Below are 12955 nucleotides of genomic sequence, written 5' to 3' on the forward strand. Positions count from 1 at the left end.
CATAGTAAGTGCTCAGTGAATTCTTGCTGGACGAATGAAAGAACGGATGATTTATGTTGGGCTTGGGCCTGCCAAATTTCACCATTGACCTCTGGTTGCATTAAACTTAGGCACATCTATCAGGCTTTTTCTCCTCCTTCTTTGCTCCTAGATTGCAGACAAAGATCAAGTAGAACACTGAGGACGTTCCCTATGTTATCCGGACTCACATAACAGTGAATCAGGGATTCTGAGGTATGCGAGTCCACAAACTCCAAGCCATGGTTCCAAGCCCTGAGCCCAGGCGACGTCTCCAGGGTGCAGGGATACGGGGGGCAGGGGCTATGGGCTGGGGAGCTTTGGGCCCCTGCCTCCCACTTCAACAAGATCAGCTCTGCTCATATCTGTCTCATTCTTGAGGTCTGAGAGAAGCTGTATGCAACCAGAGGCTAGTTTTTTTTTTAATGAAAAACCAAACTAAGCCATTGATATAATCCATAGATATGGTCCTAGGTAAAGATTCCAAACTCTTAAGAGAAATGCCTGTTTAAATCTCTGTGTCAGGGTCTTACAGTATGTGCTACAGCTTTCAATCCAGAGAAATCAGGGCCCTATGCCAGGACAGCCCACAACAGAGTCGGCATGTCCCAATGTCCTGGGTCCAGGAGAAGAGCAGGATGGGGGGAGCCTGGGTGCCAGGTTCCCACGCTCCTGCTCTGCCATGAACAAGTTGTGTTGACTTAGTCCGGGTTCTCAGCTCCCTAGACTCTGCACTCACTCAGAAGTGCAGAGTGGCCCGAGTGGCCGAGTGGCCGCGTGGCCGCTGCAGGGTGTTGCGGAGGTCACAGACGCAGGTGCCCAAGCCCCAGGGAAGCTGTCCTGGGCAGAGAGCCGCGGCGGGAGGTGACGCACAGGGAGAGGGCACCAAGCGAGGGCTCAGCCTCAGCCCGAACCTGTTGATCTGGAAGGGGCCTCTCTGGCTCTAAGGTTTCGGCCTCTGACTCAGCTGGCAGCCGCGAGGGCCCAGTGGCTGGGGGAAATGCTGCGTGCACATTTATTCTGGGTTTGGATATTTAAAGAGCAGGGAGTGTTGCGCGACATTTCGGAAGTGCTTGAAGAGGGAGGGGGCTGCAGACTGGGCTTTTCTTTAAACAGTTATAGATATCCTGTCCTGGTCTCTCGGTCCACAAAGAGTGATTTTCTTCCCCCAAGAATCTGACGTGGGTCCTGCCCATTGTGTCTGCCCGGCTGGCTCCGGGCTGCTCGGCCTGGCAGGAAGCAGGTGGCCCGAGGCAGGACATGTGCCCGCTCCCCTCCCCGGCCGGCCGTGGGTCCCCATCCAAGTGCCACCAGACTCCCGGAGGGCCAAGCGTGGCGGTGGCCCCCGGGGCTCGGTCCCCCGGGGCCCGGGGCTGACCGTCTCTGGGGGGTGCAAGAAGGAGATCCCTGGCTTGCGGGGGTCTTGGCACAGGTGGCAGCCCCAGGGCCGCGGGGCCAGCAGGGAGCCCAGGCTTCCTCTTCCACGCCGGCTGTTTTCACTGGCTCAGGAAGCTGACCGGAAGCTGGGACTTTGTTTTCAAAGCCCTGCGTCATTTTTACTATTTAAATGGCCACTTTGGGCTGCTTTTAGGGAGGTGGTTCTTTTGTCGCCTTTCTCACTCAGGATGTTGTTGCCAGTTGATTTCCTCCCAGACTCCGTCTGCTGCCTTTGTCTGGCTCTCCCGCTGCACACGGAGAAGCCTCCCAGACCCCAGGCCGAGCCAGGGACGGGCCGGCGCTGTCAGGGCACCGGCTCCCTTTAGTTGGCCTCAGGTGGCGTTTATTGTTTCAGGTCTGCTCACAGGGGTCCTCTTGTCCACACGCTCGTTATAGCACATTTGAGGAACGGGAATAAATGTAGGTGATGTGATAGAGGAGGACAGTTACCAGCACCCAGAGTCCCGCGGCCACAGATGGACCACCGGCAGCCTTCGCGTGTGGTTTGTCCGTCTGTCTGTCTTTCTTTCTCACTGGGCTCCTACTACACAGATCGTTAAGGAACTGGCTTTTCCACCCAACAAGGTCGTTGACATCGTCCCAGGCCCTTGGATGTTTCGTAGGCATAATTTTCAAGTCTCTTTCGCTCTCCTTTGGCTCTGCCACCAGCAAAGCGGCATCAAAGACATTGGCCACTATTACAGAGAAAAGAATATAAACCATAATTCGCATCTGTATGGAAAGCCTAGATGGCTGGGATTGTGGGTAACTCTTATTTTCTCGTTTCTCTTCTGTGGTTTGCACGGTTTTCTGGAGCAAACCTGGGAGGAGAGGCAGGATGGTGTAGTGATCAGAAGTGCGTGCCCAGGCAGCTGGTGGCATGGGTTCCTTGCTGCCACTGCCTGCTGAATGGCCGTGACTCAGTTTCCTCGTCTCTAAACTGTGAACACGGATGCTACGAGTGATGCACTAGAAGCTGGGTAAATATTGGGCAAACAGTAATCATTGTGGCTTTTACTTACATTTATGTCTCCATTATAAATAACAACCATTACAATAAATTATACTTTCGTTGTGATAGTAGAAATTCTGAGTTAGGGGCTTATGTGAATCGTGTCCATCTTTCATGTCCTAACCTCCCGTAGCTCAGAATCTGACTGTATTTGGAGATTGGGCTTACAAAGGTAATTGAGTTAAAGTGAGGTCATCTGGATGGGCTCTGATCCTATATGATGGGTGTCCTGATAGGAAGAGATTGGGACATGGACACCCACAGAGGGAAGACCATGCGAGGACACAGAGTGAAGCCAGACAGAGAGGCCTTAGAAGAACCCAACACTCTGATCTTGGGCTTCTGAAATTATGAGAAAATAAATTTCTGTCGTTTAAGCTCCCCCAACCTGTGGTACTTTGTTATGGGCAACCTAATGAAGTTCCTTAGTAAGAGTATTGGTGCCGCTGGTGTTTATGGCCTCTCTGCCCTGAGATCCTTACAATCTAAGAGCAGCACCAAGAGGTCTAACGACGGTGGAAAAATCTCAGAGAGAGGAAAGAGCCCCTACCGTGGACCCAGCAAAGCAGACAGCCCGTGGCCACCTCTGGAAGCTCCCTCATCTTCCTGACATGCTTGGTGTCCTGGGGTATCCTTGGGGCCCCCACACCTATGCTTCACCAGGACTACTTGTCCATAGAGCAGCCACAGCTCTTAACTCCATTTGGAGAGAATTCACTCCTTCCTCCTCCAGGAACCTTGGCCAACCATCCTCCCACAGAAGGTGCCCTCTTTCCTGAAGGTGTATCTGCATTTGAATGAAGTGGTTTTAATGCTGCAGGTACCGGGATCCCTGGGTGGCGCAGCGGTTTGGCGCTTGCCTTTGGCCCAGGGCTTGATCCTGGAGACCTGGGATCGAATCCCACGTCGGGCTCCCGGTGCATGGAGCCTGCTTCTCCCTCTACCTATGTCTCTGCCTCTCTCTCTCTCTCTCTCTGTATGGCTATCACAAATTAAAAAAAAAAAAAAAAGAAATGCTGCAGGTACCAACAGGAGGGTATGTTCACATGTGCTCCGTTCAGATCACAAACACAATGGTTTCTTAGGGTAGGACTTTTTTTGAATGCTTTATTATTATTTTTTTAAAAATTTACTTTCTTGTGGTAAGAATACTTAATAAGAAATCTACCTTTTTAACACGTTTTTAAGTGTATAATACATTGTTGTTGACTACAGGTACAATCTTGTACAGTAGTCATCTTTCTCGACTATTCTCGAAACTTCATGCCTGTTAACTAGTAACTCCTCTTACCCCCTCTTTCCAGCCCATGGCAACCACCATCACACTCTCTGAGTCTGTGCATCTGACTTTTAAAAAATTTTAGCTACTTCATATAAGTGGGATCGTGTCTGTCTGTGACTGGCTTATTTCATGGCACAATGTCCTCAAGGTTCATCCATGTTGTCCCATGATACAGAATTTCTTTCTTTTAAGTCTGAACAATATTCCATTGTATGGATACACCCGATTTTCTTATCCATTCATCTGTCGATGGACATAGGCTGTTTCCACATGTTGCCTATTATGAATAATGCTGTGGTGAAAGCCAGAGTACTAGCATCCCTATGAGATCAAGATTTCAGTTTTTTAGGATAAACACAGGGCAGTGGGATCACAGGGTAGGTTTCTGAAGACAGGGAGAGGAGGCCTCTAGGAGATGCCTATACAGTGTGCCTCAAGTTATCCAAGTACAGCTAGCCCACCACGGAGAGGGACCAGTGGGGGAAAAGTGGTTGTTGGACCAGAAAATTTTGTTTTTGAGGGTCAGCTCCTTTTCTTGGGCTGGAAAGTTAACCACTGCAAACCCTGGGGGCTGTTCCAGTCTGCTAAGCCAGCCCCTCCCCAGCCCTATTTTCTCAGGAGACAGTCTTATAAATCTGGCTAATAACTCCCATTTCATTTCCCCAAACTCCATTAGAGAGAAATTATAATGAAGCTCAAATACTTGCCAGGTTATTCATGGGAAAGACCTTTGGCTTTTAAAGAATGCATTTTAGATGGCTGGATTAATCTAGTGGCACATTACAATATGGCCCTGCTGAAGCTTGCAGGAGATCCCTGGCACCCAGCATTGTGCATTACACAATGCTGCCAGGGAGCATGAATTATCTTTACAGGAAGAGGCAGGAATTAATATATCTGATGGAAAAGACCCACTAGCAGGCAGCACTTGATGAAAGCCCAGGACCCTTGGTTCTCGTCAAGGTCCTGCAAGGTGGAGTCATGATCATACAACTCAAGAGCAAGCCCTCTGGGCAGGCTCCTCTCCAAGAAGGGCACGGGGCAGAACAGCAGAGAATTTATGCACTACCCCTTTCCATCTCGCCCGGCTCACCCACAGGGGCCGGGGCAGGAGTGTTTGCAGCCTTGGAAGGAGACACTTACTTAGATGCCTAATTTATGACAGGCACGTTGAAAAAGAAAATGCTGATTTCATTCATTTTATTACCTCCCTGGCACAGCAAGTTAATTTAAAAAAAGGTATGATTGCTGCCTTGTGCTCACTTAAGAGTTTGATTTGTAATGCAAATATATGCATCTGTGTGGTACATACATTGATATAAAAGTAATAATAACGATGAGAGCGTCTATCAGTAAATGGGTTCCAGACCCCGGGGAAGGAGTTATTTATAATCCTGCCAAGCCAGTAGTATTCAATTCATTTTATTGATGGAGAAACTGAGGCTCAGGATGGTCATGGACCTTGCCCAAGGTCACACAGCTGCTATGCTGGAATTTGACCTCACTTATAAGACAGTGTTCACGACAGGGTGAACCAGAACTTCTGTCTGTACACCCTGCTCCATCCCACCATCTGCGTCTCTCTAATCACTACCACGGTCAAGGGAGGACCCTGGGCATTAGGGAGAAGCAAGACTGCCAACCATGTTCACTGTTCCATAATATGAGGAGGCTGAGGACTGTGACTCAGAGCAGACTGTATGCTGCCACAGAAATGCAATTTTAATGAGACACAAGGAGGTTAAATGTAAAAGGATGAAAAAAGATACATGCTGCTAACCATTAATCAAAAGAAAACTAGAGAGAAGATATTAATATAAGACAAAGTAGATTACAGAGCAAACAATATTTCCAGGGGAAAAAGAATGTCATTTCATAATGATAAAGAGATTAATTAATCAAGAGGACATGACAATTCTGAATCTTTGTGTACTGAGTGACAGTCCTTCAAAATCCACGAAGCAAAAATTGACAGAACTGCAAGAAGAAATACACAAATCCACAATTATAGTCCAAGATTCCAATACCACTCTCTCAACAATTAATAGAACAGGTGGGCAGAAGATTAACAAGGACACAGAAGACTAGGACAACCCTATCAGCCCACTCAGCTTGACCGACATTTATAGATCAATCAGCAAGAGTGGAATACACGTGTTCTGCAGGTACACACAGAAGATTTACCGACCACATTGTACTCTGATCTATGAAACAAGTCTCAGTTTATTTAAGCAGATTCAAGTCATATAAAGTATATCCTCCGACCGTGGTGGAAGTCAATTACAAATCAAGAACCAATATTCAGAAAATCTCCAAACAATTGTAAATTAAGCAGCACATTGGTAACCAGCCAGTGAGTCAAAGAAGAAATTATATGATTATCTTAATAGCTGTATAAAAAGCATTCAACAAAATCCAACTTTTGTTCCTGATTAAACACACACACAATGTAAAAGACTTAGTAGTAACTAGTCTTGACTTCATAAGGGGTATCTACAAAAAATGTATCACTAACATTATTGATGGTGGGAGACTAAATCCTTTTCCTCCCCTAAGGTCTGGAATAAGAGATGTTTGCCTCACAACTTCTGTTTGACATAGTACGGGAGGCACTGAGCAGGGAAACTAGGAAGATAAAGACCTAAGAGACACTGAGACTGAAAGGGAGAAGCAAAGCTCTCTTTACTTGCAGACAATATAGTCATCTATGATCAAAGTGATCAACTAAGAAGTGAATTATTGCAAGCCTGCAGGATACAATATCAAAATAGAAAAATCATTTTTTGTTTTGTTCTGTCTTTTTTTTTTTTTTTTTTAAGAGAGGGAGAAAGAAGGTGGGGGCAGAGGGAGAGGGAGAGACAGACTCTGCAACCAGCTTAGAGCCTGATGCGGGGCTCCATCTCACAACCTGCGATCACGACCTGAGCCAAAATCAAGAGTCAGAAGCTTAACCGTCTGAGCCACCCAGGTGACCCCAAAGTCACTTTTATTTCTGTATACTGGCATTGACCAATCAGGAGTTGGAATTAAGAAAAAATAATGTCATTTACAATAGCATCCAAGAAAGTGAAATTGGAGTACATTTGACAAGAGATATGCAGGATCTGTACACCGTGAACTGTGAACCATTGTTACGGCAGTTGGAGAAGACCTAAACGAATGAGAAAGATGCCTTGTTATGGGTGAGGAGACTGACCCCAGCTAAGATGTCAGTTCTCCCCACATTGATCTATTTCTAGACTTAACCCAACTCCTACCAAAATCTCAATCGTTTTTATGTAGAAACTCAATTGATTCTAAAATTTGTCTGGAGAACCTAGAAGAGTCAAATAACTTTGAAAAGGAGAAGTGGCTACCTGATTTTAAGATCATTGAAATTAGGAGGTTAAGTTCTTTCTCTTATCTCTTTCAGTGCAAAACCTTACCTGTGACTCCCTAGGAGTCTTCTCATTGGCCTGAGGTTGAGGATGATCTTGTGGGGAGGATGGGTCCCCAGAGGAAACCCTGGGGGCTGTTCCAGAGAAGAGGAACAGACAGATGTGGGACACACAGAAACCACAGATATCCATCGCAAGGGAGCCATGAGAAGAATTCAGGGCCAGCCGCTCATTTCGTCTGGTAACTCCCAATAAAACAAATGTGGTTGTGGAGGTTGTGCACATGCTAGACAAGCTACACACCTCAGGGCCACAGAACCTGGGAAACAGTGGAGGGAGTATTCAAGACACACTTGGAGAGCACGTAAGGTTGTGAAATGTCTTCCCTTGTGAGGCACAGCAAAAGTCTAAGGGAGCAAAGGTGGAACCTTTAAGCTATCCCCATTGTTCAGTGGAGAGTCTCTCACAGGGAGCACAGTCCAGGGCACTGGCCAGCCAGAGGCTGGCAGCACTGTGTGGCCCTAGGAAGTGGGAAGGGGGCTGTTCCTCCTTCTTTGCTAGTCTAAGCTCCCAGATGGAGGACTGTGGAAAGGGTGGCCTTGGAGAAAGGCCAGGAGCTGTGGGATGCCAGAGAAAGTCTGTGAGGGGGACAGCAGATGGGGGTGGAGGCGGAAAGGGCTCAGTCTTCAGATTCTGCTGTGGATTGGAGTGGCCAGCCTTCAGCCTTTAGCTGCAGAAAGGGCTGCTGCCTGAGGAGTATTGGAGTGACACATAAGAAGCAAAGTAACTTGCAACTTCTCTGAGAAGTAGTTGCTCTTAGAGCCCACAGACCCAGACTTGGCCCCAGGGGCCCCTTTCCTACCCCTGCCCCTACCCTAGCTCTCTGTGCCCCCATCACAGAAACTTCCAGGTGGCAATCTCCATGCTACAGGGTCTGGAGAAAGCAGGTAGGAGGGCCTCAAGTGGAGGAAGACATGTCCCCCCCTTCACTTCAGGCTCATTTTTGGCTCCCAATCCGACATCTTCCCAGATCACACACAAAGATGTGTTCTTGTCCTTGGGCCACCAGAAAGATATTCCCAGTATGTTAGAATGATAATAAAGTTGCAAAACTTACTTAACGCCTGTTAGGTACCAGGCACTCTTCAAAGTGCTGTACAAATCGTGGCTCTTTGAACACTTCATTCCCATTTAACAGTTGAGAAAACTGAGGCACAGACATATTAGTAACTTAGCCATGACAGGCATCTGTGTCTTCCCTGAACTCCTTTCCATTCAGCCCCATCCTTTTTGGAAACAGTTGCTCCAGAACATACCCGGTGCCTTAGGAGAACCAGGTGATACCGAGAAAACAACCCCACTATAAATACATACACTCAATTCTCATTACTTAAGAGAAATCTTGACTTCCTGGCCTTTTTCAAATGACTTTACTATGTTCAGGTTTCTCAACAGGTTCTTATTTTACTACCAGTGGCCCATAATGGTGACTTTTTCTTCCCCAGGAGGAAGGACTATTTGTCCCAGGATGACTTGGTTTCTCCTTGGAAGACCGAAACTGCTAGACCTGTAAAAGTGGGATAGTTTGTCTCTAGCTAAAGAATTCGTGGTGGGCAAGGCTGTGTGGGGGGAGTGGGGACAGGAAGAGAGGGCGGCCCCCGACTTTCACTACGGGTCCCTAACACAGAGGATGTCAGACCAAATATTGGAAACCAGGCAGCTATGTCCAGACTTTATGACTCTCCTTTTAACCTTCTATTTTTTAAAAAAATTTATTTATTTATGATAGTCACAGAGAGAGAGAGAGAGAGAGAGAGAGAGAGAGAGAGAGGCAGAGACACAGGCAGAGGGAGAAGCAGGCTCCATGTACCAGGAGCCCAATGTGGGATTTGATCCCAGGTCTCCAGGATCGTGCCCTGGGCCAAAGGCAGGCGCCAAACCGCTGTGCCACCCAGGGATCCCCTTAACCTTCTATTTTGAAGTGGTTACAGATTCATAGGAATTTGCAAGGCTAGTAGACAGACGTCCTATGGACAGACTATTTACCTGCTTCCCCTCAAAGGTGACACCTTACACAGCAAGAGAACAATGAGAAAGGCAGACTGACACTGGTACAGTGGTGTCACACATCGGGCCATTTCATCACACGTGCACATATGTGTGATGGGGGCTGCAGTCAGGATCCAGAACTCCTTCCTCACGGCAAGACTCCCTCCTCCTCCTCCTCCTCCTCATTCCTATCCTCTGGCCATCACGAATCTGTTCTCCATATCTTTCATTTTGTCATTTTGAAGATGTTATGTAACTAGGAACATCGACTATTTACCTTTAATGTAATTATTGGTATATTAAGAGCTAAACCAGCCTTTTTATTTTTTTGTTCTCTGTTTTTCCCTTTGCTTTCTTCTGTTTTTGCTTTTCTGTCTTACTGTTGGTTACTTGAACATTTGTCAGGATTCCATTTTGATTTTTCTCTAGTGTTTCCAAGCGTATCTCTTTACAGAGATGGTTTAGCTGTTGGTTTAGCTATCGTACATTATGCATACATAATTTATAGCAGTCTACACTATTGACATTTTACCAGTTTGAATAAGGTGCTGAAAGCCTCCCTCTTTTTCAGTTCCTATTACTCTCCCTTGTTTATGATATAATTTCCTGGAGTATTTCCTCTCCATGCATTTAGAGCCAATTGAACAATGTTGTAATTTTTGTTTCAACCAAACACAATTTAGAAGATTCAAGAAGTCTATGGTCTTTGTCTTTTTCATGTTCTTCCCATTATTCTTTTTCCCCTCCCAGATGTTTCTGTTCAAGAATTTTTTTAAGCTATTTTAGAATATGTCTGCCCACCACAGATTCTCTTTGTTTTCCTTCATTTTAAAATATCTTGATGTCTCTTTACTCATTAAGGATTTCTTCACTGGATATAGGATTCTGGACCAATAGCTCTTTCAGCACTTGAAAATGTGGTGCCACTTCCTTTTGGCCTCTGTGGTTTCTGAAGAGAAATTCACTGTCATTCAAATTGTTTTTCCCCTCAAGGTAAGGTATTATTTCTCTCTAATTGCTTTCAAGAAGTTTTTGGTGGGGCGCCTGGGTGGCTCAGTTAGTTGTCTGATTCTTGATTTCAGCATAGGTCATGATCTCAGTGTTGTGAGATCAAGCCCCATGCAGGGCTCTGCACTCAGTGGGGAGTCTGCTTGAGACACTCTCTCTCCCTCTGCCCCTCCCCACCTAGTGCTCCTTCTCTCACAAATAAATAAATCTTTTTTAAAACAATTTTTTTTTGGTCTTTACTTTTTAGAAGTTTAACTATAATATGACTTGGTGTGGTTTTCTCTGGCCTTATCCTCTTTAGGCTTCATTCACCTTTTCAGATCTGTCAGTTTAGGTCTTTTGCTGAATTTTGGAAATTTCCAGCTATATTCCTTCTAATGCCTTTTCCACTCTTCTCCTCTCTTTTGGGGACTCTGGTGACATGAATATTAACTCTTACAAGGCAGTCCCACAGGTCCCTGAGGTTCCCTTTTATTTTTTATTCTATTTTCTCTTTTGTTTAGACTGGGCACTTTCTATTATTTTATGCTCAAGTTTATTTATCCTTTCATTTGCCATTTCCATTCTGTTGTTGAGCCCATCCATTAAGTATTTAAAATTTTGGTAATCATCTATTTTTCAGTCCTAAAAATTCCATTTAGAGAATTTACATCCTTACATCTTCTATTTCCTGGTTGAGATTTTCTTTTTGTAAGTGGGTTTGTAATTATTCATTGGAGCATTTTTAGGATGGCGTTTTGAAATTCCTTGTCTCATAATTCTAACATTTATATTGTCTTGGTGTTGGTGTGGGTTGAGTGTCTTTTCTCACTCATAGTGATTCCTGCTTCTTGGAGTAGTGATTTTTGTTTGTATCCTGAACCTGGATATTGTGTTACAAGACTTTGCCCTTTATTTACATCTTCTCTTTTAGCAAGTTTCTACTGATACATGGGTCAAGCCAAGTAGAGCTCTGCCCCACTTCATGGTGCTGAAAATTGTGGATTCCCACCCACTTTCCAGTGATACTGGGGGAAGGGGAGGTGCTGCCTCATTACCACTGGGTGAGTGTGGAAGTTCAGTGTCCTCACATGGTCTTCACTGGCTCTAGAGAGAGGGTGGGTGGGACTGAAGTTTCCAGATCCCTACTCAGTCTTCTCCGATGCCACCCTAGTATGCAGGAGGAGGAAGGGCACCTTGTTAGAGTAGGCGAGGTGGACACGGAGGCTCCCTGTCCTGTTTGTGCCAATGGAGTGGCAGTGTGACAATATTTTTTCCTTGGTGTTTGGTTGGGGGTGGAGTGGTTATTGTCTAAAAGTTTTCCGGGCAGCCTGGGTGGCTCAGCGGTTTGGCACCACCTTCGGTCCAGGGCGTGATCCTGGAGCCCCGGGATCGAGTCTTATGTCGGGCTCCCTGCATGGAGCCTGCTTCTCCTCTCTCTCTGTGTGTCTCTCATGAATAAATAAATAAAATCTTTAAAAAATAAAAAAAAATAAAAGTTTTCCATCTTGCTCGGTTGCCCCTTTCCTGGTCCTTTACCTAGGGAAATATATTTTCATTGCTAGTATTTACATTTATATTAAATATTTGTATATAAATATATGTAAAATATATCTATATATTTATTACTAAATATAAATGTATCAATAGAAACATATATTTATCCAAGTATTTTTATTTGTATTTAACAGGTGGAACAGAGAAAGTGTGTATACCCCATCTTGATGTGGAGATCTAATCTTAGAAGAAAAGAACTCCCCACCCCAAAGCACAAAGAGAAAGATAAGCTTGACCACTGCCAATGCCCCAGCAGCAGCAGCTCAGTCGACAGATCACCAAGATGGGAGAGTTCTAAGCAGTGAGCTCTCAGCTTTCAACTCACATAACACACTCAGTCCATTCAGTGTGTTTTCAACTGCTTAGCCATTTTACTCACTAGATTTTGTTTTGTAGGAACAAGCCCCCCTTCTGAAAGTGAAAATTTGTCACTCTAAGATTTACAAGAAAAAAAACCTACTGACCCTGAAGACTTTTCTAGAAGCAAAGTTATAGCACTGCAGTTAGAAAGCACACTGTCTTCCAAGAGAACTTGTTTATTTGGGGTATCATTTCTGAAGGTATTGTCAGACAAAACCAAACAGAAAAAAGTCACCTTCCTTCTTTCAGAAATAATCTCTCCCTTCTACCTTCAGTGGGTCACGGGGGTCCTTGGGGGCTTCTGTATTATTAATAGCTTCATGGAGAAAGGCCAGGCTTTAGGCTCCAATAAATGAACAAAAATGTGTTGTATTGATGGAAGCACAACATTATTAGCCCTGGAAGGTTTGTTAAGGATTCAGTGACTAGTTTCACTTGCAAATAACAATTAGTTACCAAACACCTAAAAGGCTAAATTTAACAAGAAGTACAGCATTTCTACCAGTGTTTTCTTTTTTTAAACCTTCATTCCATTACTTATTCAACAAATATTTACTGAACACTTATTTTGTGCCAGTCACTGTTCTGGGTGCTAGAGATACAGCACCAAAGAAAACAAAACTCTGCCTTCATGTCGGCTGACATTCTGCTGGGAAGACATATGATAAATGTAATAAATAAATAAAATATATAGCACATTAGAAGGTCATAAGTGCTCTGGAGAGAAATGAAGCGGGAAAAGGAAGTAGGAAGTGCAGGTAGGTCAGATTGCATTAGTGTGGCCAGGGGAAGCCTCATTGAGAGGATGACATTTGAACAAGAACTTGAAGGAGGGACAAGGCAGATAGAGGGTGAGGCATTTGGACTGCAGGGCCA

At 45.1% G+C, this 12955-nt stretch overlaps 1 long non-coding RNA gene across 1 annotated transcript; it reads left to right on the top strand.

Moving 5' to 3' along the window:
- Positions 1–10061: 10061 nt before the first annotated feature.
- Positions 10062–12585, top strand: LOC121498233. Its single transcript, XR_005989647.1, has 3 exons — positions 10062–10168; positions 11097–11226; positions 11854–12585. It is a non-coding gene; the product is annotated as an uncharacterized LOC121498233 (long non-coding RNA).
- Positions 12586–12955: the final 370 nt, after the last annotated feature.

The sequence above is a fragment of the Vulpes lagopus genome, chromosome 8 (genome assembly GCF_018345385.1).
Source record: "Vulpes lagopus strain Blue_001 chromosome 8, ASM1834538v1, whole genome shotgun sequence".
In the NCBI taxonomy this organism is placed as follows: domain Eukaryota; kingdom Metazoa; phylum Chordata; class Mammalia; order Carnivora; family Canidae; genus Vulpes; species Vulpes lagopus.